At 38.3% G+C, this 19,138-nt stretch overlaps 1 protein-coding gene and 1 long non-coding RNA gene across 10 annotated transcripts in view; both read left to right on the plus strand.

The window, feature by feature from the left end:
- Positions 1–15,920, plus strand: part of LOC136786418 (uncharacterized) — a 29,823-nt gene extending 13,903 nt beyond the window's left edge. The window contains exons 2-4 of the long non-coding RNA XR_010825006.1: positions 10,239–11,364; positions 12,676–12,720; positions 15,249–15,920. This is a non-coding gene — a long non-coding RNA (uncharacterized lncRNA). The remainder of the gene's footprint in view (positions 1–10,238; positions 11,365–12,675; positions 12,721–15,248) is intronic.
- Positions 1–19,138, plus strand: part of GABRB2 (gamma-aminobutyric acid type A receptor subunit beta2) — a 162,796-nt gene that overhangs the window by 26,335 nt on the left and 117,323 nt on the right. The gene's annotated exons all lie outside the window — the stretch shown is intronic.

A 19,138-nucleotide genomic window follows, 5' to 3' on the forward strand; every position in this document is an offset into this window, starting at 1 on the left:
TTCATAATATCTCAACTGCAGTATCTTCCAAAAAATCAGAATGAAAAAAATGAGTCCAGGAACTAATAAATATTCATTTTAGAGCAGCAGCTCATCAGTCTTAAATGTTACTTAACTGGTGTTTAGTAGTCAGGAAAGTGATTTGTTTCTTTTTTTAATTCTAGTCTTACTTCTTATGCCAGTAAGTCAAATGAACAAGAACTAAAGAAGTGAATGAGGTTGAACATAATAGACTAAAATTAGTAACAGTACTTTCTTGCTGTGAGCAATATATAGTTGATTTATGGTGAGAGGCAGGAGACAGATCTCAGTTTTCAGTTTGCAATCGCTTTGCTGTAAATATTAATAATTATAGAACTGGTTTTATTGACCATATCATCTGTGGTATCTCAGTTCTCATGTTTTGTTTTACTTGCAAATGTTGGGATTGAGAGTTGTTGATTGTTGTTGTTGTTTGTTTTTCTCCAACATGTTGAACGTGGAGGTCTTGTCAATTTGGGAAATCCTGCTTTTTTCCTCTCTGGCTGTATAGTTTGTTTATAAATTGGAGAGTATAGAGGAGGAATGAAAGTTCGTTTGTATTCTTTCCCTCCAGCAGGGTGTGAAGAATGCACAATTTGTGTGCACCCTAAGGCAAGTATCTGGTTCATCACTTGTTGCTACCCCTTAGCCAGCCTTTCTGACTTTTCTTCAAGGTTCTGTCTCCAGTGGATTTCTTCAGCTCTTCTACCTTTCTTGCATGGTCCTTGTGTAGGTGCCTGCTATCTGCCTACTCCTAAGGCCTTATATTTGCTTTCCTGCATCTTCACCATGTTTTACTCAGGGCTTCTCTCAGATGTCTACACAGGTAGATTGCTAAGGGTTTTCTGATAGGAAATGAGAGTTGCAATTTCACAAGCATGTGCAATTTCAAATTTCTTCTTACAAGCAGATTAGTTAGAAGCACCTTTGATGGGTAGGTATCTGTGTGTCAGAACTGCATCCCCTGAGGTCTTCTTTTATTTGCATGTATACCTGCCATGTTCTGAACTTTGTTACATAAACTGCATGTTGAGACAAAAGACAAAACTTAGTTTTGTATAATGTAAAATGTCTCTACTTTCTGTCGAGGGAAACAGTTATTTCTGGAGCATTCTATTTTACGTACAACTGCACACACTTCTGACCTGTGAGTTTGCATTTTAATTCAAATATACCACAGTTGGAATTTATCTGGCCAATGCTAAAAAGTGCAAAACAGCACTGAGGAATTAAGTCTGAAGAAGGAATTTGAGTGAGGAAGTGGGTACTTATTTTAGAAGATACAGACAGATATTTAACTGAGGGCTGTGACCTGAGAGAAAGAGGACAAACAGCTGGCATATGAGAAGTCAGCCAAAACTGAGGGTTTCGTGCAGTGGAGAAATTCAGCTGTAATTGAGAAGAGCAGCATTTGTGGTGTTTGAGTTGAAAGTCTTTGTGAAGATGCAGTTCTGTCAGCTTTGATTTGTAAGCACAATTAAATATGTTGGATTGATTTTTTTCAACCGAGTTTTTGAGGTGGAGACCATTCTTCAGCTATGTGTTTGACCAGTGCTAAACTTTAATCTATTGTCAGAGCTTTGGGGCAATAATCATAGGCAGTAACGTTTGTGCAATTATTACTGTCAGACTAAGAATCTGAGACAAATGGTCTTCAGAAGGAGGCTTAACTGTTTATCTGTGTTGATAGAACAGTTAATTACAGGCAGATTTGTTTTTCAGAGCTATCATTATACATTGCAATTTAGTTTGTAAGTTTAAGATGTTTAAATCCGCACAGAAACATTTAAATGCAGAAGGGTCAGTAATAGCAGCAGGAACACAGAGCTATTAGATGATTAGAAGCTAGGAGGTAATGAATGCAAGTCACCTTGTTGTTTGTTTCCCCGTGACTATGTGGAAGTGAGTGGATCTGTACAGGAAGACATTTCAGGAGATAGGAAACAAAACAAGGGAAACTGAATCATAGAATCATTTAGGTTGGAAAAGACCTGTAAGATCATCAGGTTCATTCATCAACCTAATGCTACCAAGTCCATCACTAAAATGTCCCAAAGTGCCACATCCATGTGTCTCCTAAATACCTCCAGGGATGGCAATGCCACCACCTCCCTGAGCAGCCTGTTCCAATGCCTAACCGCCCTTTTATGAAGAAATTCTTCTTGGTATCCAATCTAAATCTGCCTTGTGCAATTTGAGGCTGTTTCCTCAAGTTCTATCACTTCTTGTCTGAGAAGAGATCAACACACCTCACTGTGGCCTCCTATCAGGCAGTTGTAGAGAGCAATGAAGTCTCCCCTCAGTCTCCTTTTGTCCAGACTGAACAGCCCCACCTCCCTCAGCTGCTCCTCATAGGTCTTGTTTTCTAGTCCCTGTGCCAGCCTTGTTGCTCTTCTCTGAAGGCATTCCAGCACCTCAGTGTCCTTCTTGTGATGAGGAGCCTAAAACAGAACACAGTATTTGAGGTGTGGACTCAACAGTGCCACATACAGAAGTACAGTCGCTTCCCTAGGTCCTGCTGGCCACACTTCTGATAGAAGCTAGTGTGGTGGTTTTACTCGGGTGGGTGGCCGAGCTCCACCACAACTGCTCTCTCACTCCCCCTCCTCAAAGAGGAACAGGGAGAAAATACGATGAAAAGGGCTCAAGGGTTGAGATAAGGATGAGGAGATCGCACAGTAATTATCGTGACGGGCAAAACAGACTCAGAGTAGGGAGATAGTAAGATATTACCTATTACTAACGAGCTAGAGAAGTGAGAAACAAAGGAAAGAAACCAAAAGCACCTTCCCCCTCATCCACCCTCTTCCACCTCCTCCCCCCCGACCCCCCGAGCGGCACAGGGGAATGGGGGTTATGGTCAGTCTATAGCACTTCGCTGCCGCTGCTTCTTCTCGGTCACTCTCGTCCCCTGTGCTGTGGGGTCCCTCCCACGGGATGCAGTCCTTACTGAACTGATCTGGCGTGGGCTGCCCACAGGCAGCAGCTCTTCAAGAACTGCTCCAGATATGGGTCCGTATCACAGGGTCCATCCCTCAGGAGCAAACTGCTCCAACCTGGATCCCCCACGGGCAGCAGCTCCTGCCAGGTCACCTGCTCCTGCATGGTCTCCTCTCCAGAGGCTACAGGTCTGGCCCGGAATCTGCTCTGGCAGGGGTCTTCCACAGGTTGCAGTCTCCGTCGGTGCAGGTCCACCTGCTGCACCGTGGTCTCCTCCACGGGCTGCAGTGTGGAACCCTGCTCCACCGCAGTACTCCATGGGCTGCAGGGGGACAGCCTGCTTCACCATGGTCCTCACCACAGGCCGCAGGGGACTTCTGCTCTGGTGCCTGGAGCACCTCTTCCCCCTCCTTCTTCACCGACCTTGGCGCCTGCAAGGCTGTTCCTCACTCCTCTCACTCTCCCAGCTGCTGTGTGGCGCAGCGTTTTTTTTTCCTTGTCTTAAATATGCTCTCACAGAGGCACAAAACATCACCACTTATTGGCTCAGCTCTGGTCAGCAGTGGGGCCCTTACCAAACATGGGGCAGCTTCTAGATCCTTCTCACAGAAGCCACCCCTATGGCCCCATGCTACCAAAACCTTGCCACGTAAACCCACTACAGCTAGGATGACATCGACCTCCTTGGCCACCTGGGCACACTATTCAGCTGGCTGTTGACCAGCACCCTCAGATCCTCTTCTGCTGGGCAGCTTTCCAGCCACTCTTCCCCCATCCTTCTGCATGAGATTGTCATGGCCCAAGCATAGCATGCAGCATTTAACCTTGTTGAACGTCTTGTGAATGGATGCGGCCTATGAATCTAGCCTGTTCAGATCCTTCTGCAGAGCCTTCCTCCCCTGAAGTAAATCCAGGTTGCTGCCCAACCTGGTGTCATCTGCAAGTTTAGTGAGGGTGCACTTGATCTCCTTATCAGAATTGTTGATAAAAAAAATATTAATCAAAAACTGGCCCTAATACTGAGCCCTGGGGATCGCTTATGACTGGCTGCCAGCCAGATTTAGCTCCACTCACAATGATGGTTTGGGCCTGGCCATCCAGTCAGCTTTTTATCCACTGAACAATACATCCATCCAATCCATGAGCAGCCAGTTTCTCCAGGAGGATACTGTGGGAGATAGTATCAAATACTTGGCTAAAGCCCAAGTAAACAATATCCACAGTATTTCCCCTGTCACAGAATCACAGAATGTTTGAGGTTGGAAGGGACCTCTGAAGATCATCTAGTCCAACCCACTGCCAAGCAATATCACCTAAAGCACATTGTGCAGGGTGCTAAGCATGTCATCTCGTCACAGAAGATCAGGTTAGCCAAGCAGGACGTGCCTTTTGTAAACCTATGCTGACTGAACAAGAAAAAGAAAGATGGAGTCCTTTGGAAAAGGGATAAAAAATAATTATGAAAAAAGAGGATAATATTTTTTCACAGTTCCTGAGGTAGGGAAAGAATGCAACTTACTGTTAACTTTGTGTTGCAACATTTGATACTGTCGTGGCACCAACCAAAAGAAATCTATGAACTAAATGAAATCTATGATTTGTGATATATCCATGTCTGTCTACCATTTTTAAGTTTTAATAATATGATAGGTTTACATTTCATAATTTTTTTCTTATGCGGTGTAATAATATTTCCTTGCATATTCCACAGCTGAGTAGTTTGGCAGTGTTACCTTTGGTCTTTCTGTACTTGCTGAGAAAGTAATGCATTTTTGTGCAGTGTGTTGTATTCCTCTCACTGTGTAACCTTCTCCCATGTCAAATATTCACAGAATCACCTAGGTTGGAAGAGGCCTCCAAGATCACAGAGTCCAACCTCTGACCTAACACTAACAAGTCCTCCACTAAACCATATCACTAAGCTCTACATCTAAATGTCTTTTAAAGACCTCTGGGGATGGTGACTCAACCACTTCCCTGGGCAGCCCATTCCAGTGCCTAACAACCCTTTCAGTAAAGAAGTTCTTCCTAATATCCAACCTAAACCTCCCCTGGCGTAACTTCAGCCCATTCCCCCTCGTCCTGTCACCAGGCACGTGGGAGAATAAACCAACCCCTACCTCGCTACAGCTTCCTTTAAGAAACATGTAGAGTGTGATAAGGTCACCCTGAGCCTCCTCTTCTCCAGGCTGAACAGACCCAGCTCCCTCAGCCGCTCCTTCTAAGACTTGTTCTCCAGACCCCTCACCAGCTTCGCTGCCCTTCTCTGGACTCGCTCGAGCACCTCCATGTCCTTCTTGTAGCGAGGGGCCCAAAACTGAACACAGTACTCGAGGTGCGGCCTCACCAGAGCCAAGTACAGGGAGACAGTCACCTCCCTAGCCCTGCTGGCCACATTGTTATGCAAGCCAGGATGCTGTTGGCCTTCTTGGCCACCTGAGCACACTGCTGGCTCATATTCAGCTGCCTATCAACCAATACTCCCAGGTCCTTCTCTGCCAGGCAGCTTTCTAACCACTCATCTCCCAGCCTGTAGCACTGCTTGGGGTTGTTGTGCCCCAAGTGCAGAACCCAGCACATGGCCTTGTCAGGCAGAGAAAGTCAGTGCTTGTCTGGTGGAACATTTGTTACAAAATTTAGAGAAATCAGTATGCTTCTTCCATGCTTTTGGAGGTATTAAGATTCATTGAATAGCAATATTTGCAATCCAAAGCCCCAGATAAAAGTAATAAACAATTCTTCACCTTAGTAGTAATAAAGATGCATTTTGCTTTTACTTGCCTTTCTGCATTACCCTCCCTTCCTCACACAGTTAAGAGGGTGACAAAATCAAGATACTTCACCTACATCACAGAGAAGGTTCTATGGTAAAAATAATTACAGTTGGAAAAATATGGTTTATTCCAATTTTAAAGAAGAGTAGTTTCTGTAGTAAATGCTGTAAAATGTCTTGTAAGAGGTCTTGTGGGCAGAAGTAGATTCAGGAAGACAAATGTCCTGTCAAGCCAAAGCAATACCCATTAGCCACACAGGAATGATCAGGATGGACAAGTCTGGGACCTCAAGAGTAACTTCTGCACCATTTTGAAAGGTTTTTGTTTTCTTTGAGGTGCATATGCTGGGTGCTTTGATTAATTTCCCAGCACATTTGCAGTTGTGCTGTGGTAAAATTTATGCAAATGGTGAGTCTTTCTGTTTCAAGGCAGTATCTCTGTTAGCATCTGGTTCTGTAAAGAACAGTAACATACCATTCTGAGAGACTTGCATCTTCCTGCAAGACCCCTATTATAAGGAAGCTTTAATTGAAAGATTGCTACTTCAACAGTAAGAGAATTTTTTATCACTGGTTTTCTACAAATACTTGGTTGTAGATTTGCGTCCAGAAATTTTGTTTGTGCATTACTCTAGAAAGAACTGATTTTTGAAGATTTTAAGGATGTTGCTGGAAGTAATTTTCCGTTTTATGAATTACTGGTGACACAGAAGGGCACTTATTAAATCTACCTGCACATGTTCTCAGTGGCCAAATTATCATTTAATAGCTGTGTGCTTAATTTGACACCTGAACTAAAGCAGAAAGAATCTGAACAGTACTTTTGCCCTCTGAAAAATGTATCTAGATTGTGATGGGAGTTTGGGAAAGTGATCAGAAATGATCAAAGAAAAGAGGGGAAATACCTACGGTTTCAGAGCAATGTTAGTAGAAGGCAGATGCTTGAATTGATGGTACTGCAACTTGGTATTAAGGCATGATAATGAGTCAGAATAGACCCTTGCCGTATGCTTGCAAGTTAATTGGCATAGAGTTTAAGATTAAATCGGACTACTTATGACTACGTAAACATGGTCACCAATTTCATTTTAAGTGTCCTTATCTGGTTTTTATCTCTTGTTTTCTTTAACATTTGGCAATGTGCAAGTTCATACCTGTGAAGCATATGACAATACCTTATTAATAGGTAATACCATGCTTCAAAATGAACACAGTTGTCATCGTTGCTTCTCTTCCTTTCTTGACCATCACATAGTGTAATATCGTGAGATTTTTCTGTAATGTATCAGTAATGTCACTTGAACATTTGCAGCAGGAACGGGCTTTAAGTTCTTACTAAGTGCTTTGGATTTTTAAAAATGCAAGAGAAAGAAGAAAGGGGGGGGGGGGAAGGTTCTTCTTTTTTTTTCGGGGGGGGGGAAATGAGCAAGTAAAAAATATTGTCATTAATGTTCTCTTCTTGTTAGAAGAAATATGTGAAAGAAAATAATTCCACTAAGCTTTGCCTTAGCTGCAGTCACATGCAACTAGTAGCATTTTATAGGTTTCTGAACAAAAGAATTTTCTAAAAAGTATTCTCTTTTTCTCTCCAGTAGTATTAATGCATTGAATATCAGCAAAGGTTAGCATTTGTTTGGGTATAATATGCACAATGAATTGAATTTAAAGAAAAAAAAAAAACACCTGCAAGAACAAGTGCACTTGATATATAGATTATGATCTGAAACATCTGAAATGGTTTTGTAATAACTCTACAACAGTGCTTTATTCTTTAACAACCCTTTCAGTTCGTGCTGGCCAGCTGGGATGATCTGATGGGGAGAACGGAAAAATAGAGAACAGTGGAATCATCAGGGCAAAGGGGTACAATGAATGATACCCCAATCACTCCCATATTCTCACAGGTTTTTTGCGTTGTACTGAACTGTAATACAGTTGTTTAGTTGATTTAATTTCTTCTGTTTTATTCCATTATTCTCCAAAATACCAAGGTCCCAGAACCTACCAAGATACTAGGCAGATTGAAAAAAAACAAAACCAAAAACCAAAACAAACCAGCACATGTGGACTGTGGATACCTCTGTATTGTACCACGTATGTTTTTGGTTTGTAGGATCACCTTTAATGAGGTGAGGCTACATTTTGTCTTGCTTAAAGCAATGTGAGATTTTAGGCAGTGTATCAAAGGATGATAAAATATGTTGTCTGCTTGTTTTTATCTTTGTATATAAATGCCTTAGATGTGGAAAGCCTAGTGATGTGTTGGGGTTCTTGCTACTGCATGCTTTGTAATGGGAAATGGAAAGAAATATGTATTCTTCGGTGTATTTCAGGCTTTCAAATCCAGTATTTGAAATAATAGTTATGGCTTAAGATGAAAGTGTTGCTGTTCATGGTAACGTAGAACATGGCTTTGCTAAATATTGAGTAACTAAACTGATATCCCTAAAAGCTTTTATTTTTGCTTTTATTTATAGTTGTCTTGCCCTGTGATTCTTAGCAGTATATGCTAGTTGCTGGTCAGATAGGGTTGGTTGTGTTTTGTCCCCCCCGCCTCGGGAGTGTCATTTGCTTTCCAATTGGCTAATTGTTTCCACAAATTACCGCTTTTTTAATAAAGTTTACTCATGAGAATGTGTATTGATTATAGGCATGCAGTTCTTAATACAAAGGTGATGTCTTCAGAAAACTTCCGTTTCTTGAAGGAGTATTTTGCCTTTCATGTGTGGGAATGGGAACAACTGTTTATGATACAGAGTCTGAAGCCTCTGATTAGAGTATTGTAGGGCTATCCATGGTAGTCCTAATCCATTGTGAATTTATTGTTCATGCATTGTGCAGAATGTCATGCAAAAGTGATATATATATATAACATTTTCTGTGCTGTTATATTAAGATCATTTAGATTTCACAGAAGTGAAGTTTGTTTTTCCTTAGCATCTATGAGGTTATGAAATTGTTAATGCAGTATTTATCTGAAGATAATCAGGTCAGCTTTTTATGAGGCAGGCAAAAATTACTAATAAAAATTGCACATAGCGTTCTGGAAAGAAAAGAGAGACAATGCTTTTGCAATTAAAAATAGATGTTACCAGCTGTTTTATAGATTGGTCACTGGGGCTCTAATGTGGGATAATTGACTCTACCTTACATAAGGTAAATTATGTTCTCACCCTTTGGGTACTGCTAATGAAAGGCCCTTTAGGAAAATGTAAAATGAACTGCAGGATCAATTTTTAAGTCTGTCTCGTGCTGTTTACTTTAGCTACCACATTACCTTATGCCAAAGGGAGTATAAGGAAGCAAATAACTATCCTTTATTCAGACATACATAAACACAAATGTGCAGAGCACGCAATTTGAGTCTACCTCTAGAGCATTTAGCAGCTTCTTAGTGTCTGCTGAGATACATTTAAAAATCTATAGATTTCTGGTGGAACCATAATAAATTTTGGCAGGTCCAGGTCTTTTAATATATTTATCCCTCACCCCACAAAGGCAGGAAAATATAACCGACTTTACAGAGAGTCTTCAGTCGCTTATTCCTGAATACACAAAAAGTTTCTAGAAGGCAGATGAACTTTACTGAGGTTTAGTGCCGTCACTAGACCACCAAATGAGGAAGTGAGACTGGATAAAAGGGTATAAAAATGTCCTGGGACTGGTTTGTCCTCTCAGATTAAATCTGAGAGAAAAATTAGCGTTATTTGGGGTGAGGGGTGGGGGTGGGGAAGCTGTATGCTATGGAGTTTCCTGATAGGACCATTTTAAGCTTTTATATCATGTTGGCTTTATGTGCGTATGCTTTTCTCATCTGAACAGGATGGGCATTAATAATATAAGTTACCTCTGAATTATATGGATGATTTAACTTGTGATGGATCCAGTGCTTTTATTAATTGTGAAAGCTCCCTGAGAAATGACTCATAATTCAGATATAAATTGAAAGAAATAATAATGCAATAAATAGTTCTGTGAGATGCAGCAAAGCTTGAAATTTCTAAAAGGAACAACCTTAACTATATAGTAACATCTAGTTTTAAACATGAAACCTGTGACAGACAATTGGAGGTAGCTGGATGACAATTGCACTAATCATGTAAAATAAAGGATTGGAAGCAAGCTTACAAAATCAACCTTTTCTTTAAGTTATGACTGCAGAGGTCCTTTAATGTTAGCTGAAATGATCATGGTAATTGTTAGAACAGTCTTGGTTTTCTTTCCATTGATTGTATACTTGTTTTGCTGTGGATGTATAAGTGTTTCAGGCTCCCAAACTTCAAGATACTTCTAGCAGTTAAAATGAGAAATGCATCTTGTGTGCCATTGTTCTCAAATGCTCATTGTCTGAGTTATAGGCAAGTTTAATATTTTTTTACTATACTCAGCTGGACCTCATGAGAATCTTTGCTTTAATTAGTAAATTGCTTTTCAGTTATGTTTTTTTCATAAACTAATAATGGTTAAGTTTGTACTGCACTGTCGTGCTTATCCATTTTGTCAGCTTTCCATCAGGACACCACCTCACCTGCTGTGAAGGAAGGAAACCAGCCAGTGGGTGGTACTTACTGAAATCCAGAGATGCTTATTCAGCACTGACACACAAGGCTATAAAGCTGATGCAAAAAAAGATTCAGATTCTTCAGCTTACTTCTCTGATATTGAAAGCTCTTAAAAGCCTCAGATGCACCACCAGTGTGTCAGCCACCACATGTCCTAAGAGATGTGGTTTTGCCCGCACGTTTGTGTGCCATGAACCAGCCAATATCACTGAGCAAACCTGACTCACTAGCAGTTATTTGTGCAGCAAGAGTCAAAATTACCACTGGTGCTAAGGATCTTAGCCCATATGGCTTTGGATTCCCTGATGCGATTTCATTTCGATATGAATAGTCTTGGCACTGTCTCTGGATGTTGTGTAAGCACTTCTGTTTCTTCAACAGTGTTATCCTTATCCAACAGTTACAGCAACTTTCTTGCTTCTTTACAAATTTGGGGATGACTGTTGCTGAACCAGCACTTTGGCAACAGTAGCTCTATCCACTGCTGTTGCAGGTCTTACTAAGAGCTATGGGTGCTCACCAAGACACTCACCAACAAGCTCTGTCATTATAGTTCCCTTTTACATTAGACTCTGCCACAAAGACCATTACAAAATCTCCATCTCTCTGAAGAAAATGGAAAATGTGTGAAGCCACATCCAGTCCGTGGACATGTGAAGCCTTGCTCAAATTTTCCCCGAGAGGAAGAAGGATTGCATTTTTTAAAGTTGCTTGTTAATCTCAGTGCAGAAATTCAGAAAAGAAATGTGTTTCAAGTAGTGACTGAGTCATGCTTCTGAGACTTCAAACCAAGTTGTTACTGCTTTAAGGTCCCCACTGTGCAGGACTGGTGCACGAACAATGAGTCAAAGGAAAAGAGTAGTCTACTTTCTCCAGATACCTGAAACTCTTTGAAATGTGGTGTGCACATGCCCTCTATGCCCTTTGTTAGTGTACAATGTACCTCATTTGGAAGGCTGAAAGAAAATCATCCCTTCGTGCTGCTGGTGTAACATATGCAAGTTTTTCTGGGCTGCTAGCAAAGGGTTGTGAACCCAAGAACATAGAAGAGTGTACCTCTCCTTCAAGGTAAATGTTTCTCTATTTCTGCTTTTGGTCATTCTACTAAGCTGTACTGTAAGGTGTGGCAAGTCTTAGTTTCTCTGTCAACAAAATGGTTGAAAGAATACTTAGCCAATGTTATTTGAGACTCGGTTGAGGTTTACATGCTTGGATGAACGGCTGTAAGTGCTGTGGTATTCTGCAGAGGTCAGTTTGAATGCTGCAAGTTCAGAACAGTGTAATTGAGCAACTGCTGCTCTGTCACAGGTATTAGATCACATGATTGAATCAACATACCCTACTCAGTATAGTAGAAATGTTATTTGTAGTAGAACATTATCATAGGATTAATGTCTCCTGCTTTGCAAATAAATGGCTTAGCTGTGCCTTGGCATTTAATAGCAGCAGGAGACCATTATCTTCTAACAATACACTATTTCACTGACATTATCTCTTAAGTAACACAGTATTGCAGAAAGAAATTGTCTAGGCGTGTTTCCTTCTACACACGCACAGAGAAGAAACACCACACATGTAAATCCAAAATTTATGTTTATGTAGCTAATTTCCGTTGATCTTCTGAATCTTCCCTTCACTGAGACAGGACTGTGAGCAAGGACAGGCCCAGAATGTTTTAATTTTTTGCAGGAAAGTTTTCATATGGTTTGAACAAAATTAAGAAGGGCGATCTTCTTTGCTGATGCTTTCAGGTGGGGGGACGATGACACTGGACTGAAAACTTTAATTACAAAACCACACAAGCCAACCTTGTACTGTTTTGGAAGACAGATTACTGAATGACAGAATTCATTCCTCACTACATAAGGTTCTGGGTTCTGCCATGTGTTATGTGATATCAGCATGTCACTTCCTGCAATAATGGATCACAGGAAGAGCAAATAAAAATCAAAATGCAAACAGCTAATTAGAATGAATATGTAGGGGTATCCAAATATCAGTATGTGAGGAGGAACTGCTGAATATCCTTGATCTCTACAGGCGTAAAAATAAACCAGTCATGGTTTGATTTCCCTAGATATTAAAAACCATCCGTTACAGTTGCTTTGTCACAAGAAAGTTTCGGCATCTTTGATTTGACATACATGCTCCAGTTAAATATTTCCAATGCATAATAATGCCATTCTCTGTCTAGAACAGTAGATAGAAAATGCTGTCTTGCAGAACCAGAAATGCATAATATTACGATGCGTTTATGGACAAGCAATTTGCTGTTAGATCTGTTTAGTTAGGTGTTTCTTTTTCACATTTGGAAAGGCTTTCTGGCTCTAAGTTTTCCAGAAGTTTTGTCCTTCAAAATGCATTCTTTTCAACTTACAGAGGCCTTAAGTCTACCTATTGTGAAATTGTGATGCATTGTAACAGGTATGTTATGTTGTTCTTGTTTTTGATATGACGAGTGTTGCTAGTGTTGAGCAAAAACCTTTAAGTATTATTGTACTCTAGTAGACTATCACAGAGAAAAGGGAAGGACTTTTCAGGGTGTTCCTTAAAGTTATTCCAGCTATGGTTTTCCCAGAAGTTAGGTTCCTTTATATTCATAAGCCAATTTTATGCAACATAGAGGCATAGTAAAAGATTGGAAGAATTTCTAAGCAGCTGACGGGTGAACTTGACTGCTCTAATTACTGCATGTCTAGTCCAATATGCTAATATGGAACAAGACCAGAATCAAAGCTCTCCACTCATGTAGATCCTCTGCTTGTCTGACAGCACGATCACGCAAACTCTTGTACTGAGTTGGTACATTTCCATGAGAAATCTTAAAAGACTTGCTACTGAACTAGCAGTGCTGGTTTTCTGATAACCATTGAAAAAACTAAACAGATGGACACCTCACAGCTAAGAATAATTCTGAGTTCTATACCTGCCTGGTGGACAGATAAGTGAATCAGAGAAATCCAAGGGAAGTCATTTTTTCTTTGAAATGCTAGGTGACGTAAATTCTCAAAACATTGTTGAAGGCTATGATGTGAATGCTATATCTAGTCACTATATCTTCCTTTATAGGAAGAAAGAAAGATACAATTAGTGTAATAATGTAAACTGAAAGGCTGCATTAACCCCATAAAATGTGATATGAGCTGCCATGTTCAGATTGACCAGATGGACATGAAGGAAATCATAGTTTCTAAACATTGCATGAAGATGGAATAATTATCTAAGAACAAGATATAACATATTAGTGAATATATTGCCAGCATTCAGGGAGGTATATTTTTTTCTACAGTTAATAGAGGTGTGAAAATAACGCACGTTGGTGTTTAAAGAAGAGAATATTCTCTTCAATTACCATTCCTAAACGTAAAAGTTTGAACAATATCCATCACGGTTCTAAGTCATGTAAGACCAAGAGTTAATGTAGTTCAACCCATATGATAACCTGTTTTCTCTAACAGGAAGGAAAAAAGCCACTGTACTTTCTTCAATCTGAGAATAAAATGAAAAAGTTCTGTGAGCAAAACAAGACTGCTATAATCACTTGTGCAGGCTAATCCCGTCATGGCATGAAACTTAAATAATAAAAATTAACAGAATATTAAGGTACTACAAAAAAAAAAAAAAGGCAACAAACATTTTCTTGGGATTCTGCCTTAGAGTTTTTACTCCGAAGTGCAATTTGAGTGGCTGGTTATTCTGATACAAAATTTTGGCAGACATCACTATGCCATTTATTTTCTGTCGCCAGACAATACTGAAGAGCAAATTAGTCATATTGTATTATCAGTAATCAATTTAAATGGCCAGCATGGAAGAGGAAGCCCAATTTGCAGACTGCCTTTGCAGATCTTTTAAAATGCATATTGACAGTTAATAGGGACTAGTTTATTCAAATTCTCAGGAAAACCTTCTCTACGTGATGTGATTAACATACTTAATAAATACGTATGAATACGCAACTATGATTGATTCAGAATGTGGTATAGCAGAGTATGAGCTACGAATAAGCAGTAACAGTCAGCTGTATATTTTAAAATAAAAGTTTCATAGGAAAATTAAGATACTGCTTTACTGCATTATTAGCTCCAGGTGTAACTTGAATTTTACCTCTGAATTAAGAGCAAAAAAAAAAAAAGCTGTTACAGGCGCATGCACAACTCTAGCACAAATTAAATTATACCTTAAACTCAAGTTGTCTACTGTGTCAAAAGATCTGAGCTAAAGCATAATTATTCTTAGCACTAGAATGGAAAGATGCGTGTTCTCTGCTGCTGAAAGATGATAACAAATAAGTTGTATTCTGCACCATCCTCTCCAAACTGCAGCAAGGCCAACCTTTGAGCTGCATGGGAATCATGTGTATTAATGGTAGAATAAAGAGAAACGTTGACTGGATAATGAAAATGCTAGCCTATTTACTATGAACAAAATCCCTAAAGGATCATCTGTTAGGTAGCTGCATTTTTAATGACATGACATTAGGGAATTGTGTTATCTCAGTTCTTGATGCTTTAACAATTTAGCTATACATAAAATATTCACTTAATATTTTTGAAGCAATATACAACAATGTAAGTATTATATAAAATCATTGTGTTTCATTTCAAGTATTCTCTAAAATTTGTTGGATACTCAAGGTGGGGAAAAAAATAGCCTTTTCTAAGGGTTGCTTAAAACAAAACGAGGTAAATTCACAAATCTGTGACGTACCACGAGCACCTATTCTTTCCCAACTTCTTTTTAGCTAACATTAGGAAGTGAATTATCATTTTATGACAGTATCAAATAGCCTTAAAACTACAAACTAATTGAATTACAGTAATCTATGATTTTTCTGATAGTACCCTGAATTCTTCAGGTGGGAAACTAGGACACAAGTCACATAAGTTTACGAGAAGTGAACAAATTTTGCCCATCTTTCTGAGTTTTTGCTTTTCTCTTTTTTGATTTAGGGGTCTCAATTGAGATAATTCTCTGCTGCTTGTGTGATGGCATATTGTCCTGAGAAGAACACTTTTCCATAAACATTTGTTCCATAACTAATTTTAACTAATGTCAAATACTTATGAATCATCCTCTTATCACTTACAAAAAAACGAACTTTTAGTCTTCCATCTGCTTCTCCTTAATTTTCAGCTTTATTACACATGCAATTACAATTTTCCTCCTTTAAATAATTCACTATACAGTTCATTTCACACAGAAGGTAAATGAATAAAAATTTGTTTTCTTTAGTATTAGCCTGACAGTTTTCTGTGCATGACTGTTGGTGGGAATACTAGTTTTCAACATCCAGGCTTTTACGAACCACGAATTTTAGTGTTAATAATAGATAATATGTATGAGTATTGTGTAAATTATACAATGGTTAGAATCAGAATCCTATCTTGCCTGATTTTACCCCTTGACTGATTTTTTTTTTTCATCATCTGGTCTATTCTAAGCAGAGTGACTGATTATATTGAACTAAGACTAATGTAAAAAGTTGCTTTTGTACTGCAAATAAGCATGGACTACTGACTAGCCTGAGATTTACTTTTTGATCAGAAAGTTCCTGTGAGATTTTCACTATTCTTGATCACAGGATATAAAGACAAAAACAACAACAACAAAAAAGATTTGGCAATGACGATAGCAGAAATAATTTTTCTCGCAAGATATAGGCTGTCATACCTGAAAGGGGAGTTAAGAAGGAACTTAAGTCATCAGCAGATTACTGAGCAGTGGTTGATTTAAGGTTCTTCCACTTGGTTTGAAGCACCTGACTGACATACCCCCCCCTAAAACAAACAAACAAACAACAAAAAAAAACACGCGCACATAAAAAATTGTGTTGGGTTGCTCAGTTCAATATCATGCAGGGAGTTTCTGAATGATGGAGTCATTTCCTGATTTTAAAGTAAGTGTTAATGGGCAAACTGCTAGAATATATAGAGCACCCTCTAAAATTGCATAACAAATTACAGTTCCTATGTAACAGGTGAGATCTAAGTTTTTGAGTGGACATTTCTTTTTGTGTTGCCATTTCCAATGCAATGAAAATCCATAGTGCAGTAGTGCTAAAATGTCACAAGGTTCTTGAAGAAATACACTTAGTAATTAAATAGTGTGTTTTTTCACCTTCATCAATGTAGAAGACGAGGGTAAAACTCAATAACTCTCAGAGTGATGTAATCATAGAAATTAAGTTTTGTGGTATGGAGTTGTACATTTCTGAAATTATCCAAATAGATATTTACAAGTATGCATCTTAAATACAGCTGAATGCAGAGATAAATTTGTTCTTGTTAAGAAAAAAAAAAGTGTATTGAGAGGTTTATGGCAGCATGGTGTCTTCTTTTTAAATCACACTACTTACATAATCATACTTGTGTAGGGATTTGGAAGAAATTTATGCTAGGGAATAAAAAGGATATTTATTGCTTATTAGACTGTTTAATGGTTAATTTTCTGACACAGTATGACAGCAATGTAAATAAAATGCAAATGAAATAAAGTCACTCCTAATGGAATAGGGTATGTAGGGGCTTTCCTTGCACCTAGATCTAGAGAATGGAATCTAAATAGAATCTTAAAATCAAATAAAATCTTAAGAATCCTCTTATAAACAGCCCATGCGCGTATCATCAGTTCAGGGAAGCTCAGGATTATGACCATCTGTATAAATAGTCTTACATAATAGTACCACATTTTTTTCATAGTCCAGCATTGGAGTTTGATGATAATTTTACTTGGTATAGGATGACTAAACTATGTGAAGTTTTATGCCTAAAATCTTTGGGCCTTTATGTAGGTATAAAAATGAACTTTTTTTTTCCCTTCTGTGTTTTCATCTGTTTTATTTTTTAAATCCTTCTCATATTGATTTGGGAAAATGCTCAAAGCACCTTTGGGAAGTGCTGCTGAAGGATATGCTTAGTTTTAGGTACTTAATCTGCTATACATTTTTTATTTTCCTGTTTCATCTAAACAGTCTTTAATTCTCATAGGTTTTGAGAACAACTTCAGTGTTTCATTTTTTTTGCTGAACAGTTCAAACAAGCAGATACTAAGATTCACATTTCAATGAGTTCCTAAATAAGTGTGTTTGAGAGCATATGCAGCGTAGCTTTAATTCATTAATTATAAACTGCTGTAGATAATCATGTTATGCCAGAGGCCAGCTGAGGTCTAGCTTGACTTTTTGAACACCGTAGAGATCAGGAGATAATTTAAGAGGAGTACTTAATTGTAATATTTGGTGACATTAATAACAAGTTGTCTAATACAAGAAATTAAGCAATTAATTTAGGATGTACTTGTCTCGATGTTCAGTAAGCACAACAATCTTATATCCATTCTGTTGTCTTCGGCTCCATCTCACAATGGAGAATTTAAAAAAAAAAAAAAAGAATCTTGCAATGGTTCTGTTAGATAAGACTGAGTTAGAATATCAGTGTCTGTGCCTGGGCGCTAGCAGGCACGGTGTTTTAGAGATAGCAATGCAATACAATTTACTCTACATATCATAGTATACTATAGCAAATGGGAACAGAATTTTGGTACAGGCGAAGAAATATTGTGTCAAGTAACAAAGCAAAAAAACAATAAAGAATTTGTAGTGGAGATATAAATCAAAATTTCAAGTCAATTTGGTATGCAAGTGGTAAGTGATAATACATCAGACAGTAAAATCAATGAAGGCATTTACAGGAAGAGAACACAAATGGTGGTTCTGAAGTGCTATTTGAAATGAATGGTCACTGTTTTGTTTATTTTTGAAGACTTGTTTAATATATTAGGATTGACTTAGGCACTGGGATAGTAATGGATTGAGGCAGTATAAATGTCTGCAGCAAGACCTATTGAATTTTCAAAATCCTATGCATGTTCATAATTCTAAATTGGTATGTGAAAACATTTGGTACATTCTCATATTTTAGATTTCAAGTCAAAACAAAAAAAGTTTTAATCTGTACTAATGGTTCTTAGTCATTATACTGATATATCTATCTATCATCTATTCTTAGTTTAACTGATTTTTAATTAAAGTTATACCTTAAACAGTATAAGAAATGGCACATTTGTCTCAAAATAATACTACTGCTAATATCTCTTCAATAATAAAGTAGTGCATATGGGTTACTACTCGTGTATTAACTTCTTTTTACAGTTTTAATATCTTTTTCCTGTAGTTCTTTCTAGAGTAATGAAAATATCAAGCTGTTAATGGTTGATTATGGACCAGCTGGAAACAAAATAAAAAACAACAACAAAAAAACTGTCTATAAAGGAACCTAAGCCTCCTTTTTCAGTGATGTTGGGATCAAAAATGAATGTTGTTGTATCTCCTTACAAACATGAATCTGAGTCCTTTCTCATATTGCAATTGTAGTAGCAACTTTCTGAAACTTCCATGGAAAAGGTGATGACTGGAATTCAAGAGTAGGGCACTGATAAGCAAAACCCTATGGAACAAACTTCTGGGGTGTAAGTAACAGTGCTGAGGATTTTGTGCTGGCTTTCTTCATAATGGGAGTGAGGAAGATAAGAGAGAATGAGAAATAACTGACACTTCAGTGAAACACCCTTCTTGACAAGTGTAGCACTTAGATTTCACTTTTTCAAACTGGGCAAAATCCTTTCAAAAAGGAAAGTCTTAGAATTTGTATATCACTTCGACATTGTCAAGAATGTGTCACAAAATCATTTCTTTAAAAAAATCATAAATTTCAACTAACTAGTGTATAGCAATATAAGAATACATTGTAAAGTGTTTTTGTGACTCTTGAGCAGGAAACCATGGTATTTTAAAAGAATAAATGTGTGCTAAATCAAGCCAGTGAACTGATGTATAAATGCA

Source organism: Anser cygnoides, chromosome 14 (genome assembly GCF_040182565.1).
Source record: "Anser cygnoides isolate HZ-2024a breed goose chromosome 14, Taihu_goose_T2T_genome, whole genome shotgun sequence".
In the NCBI taxonomy this organism is placed as follows: Eukaryota; Metazoa; Chordata; class Aves; order Anseriformes; family Anatidae; genus Anser; species Anser cygnoides.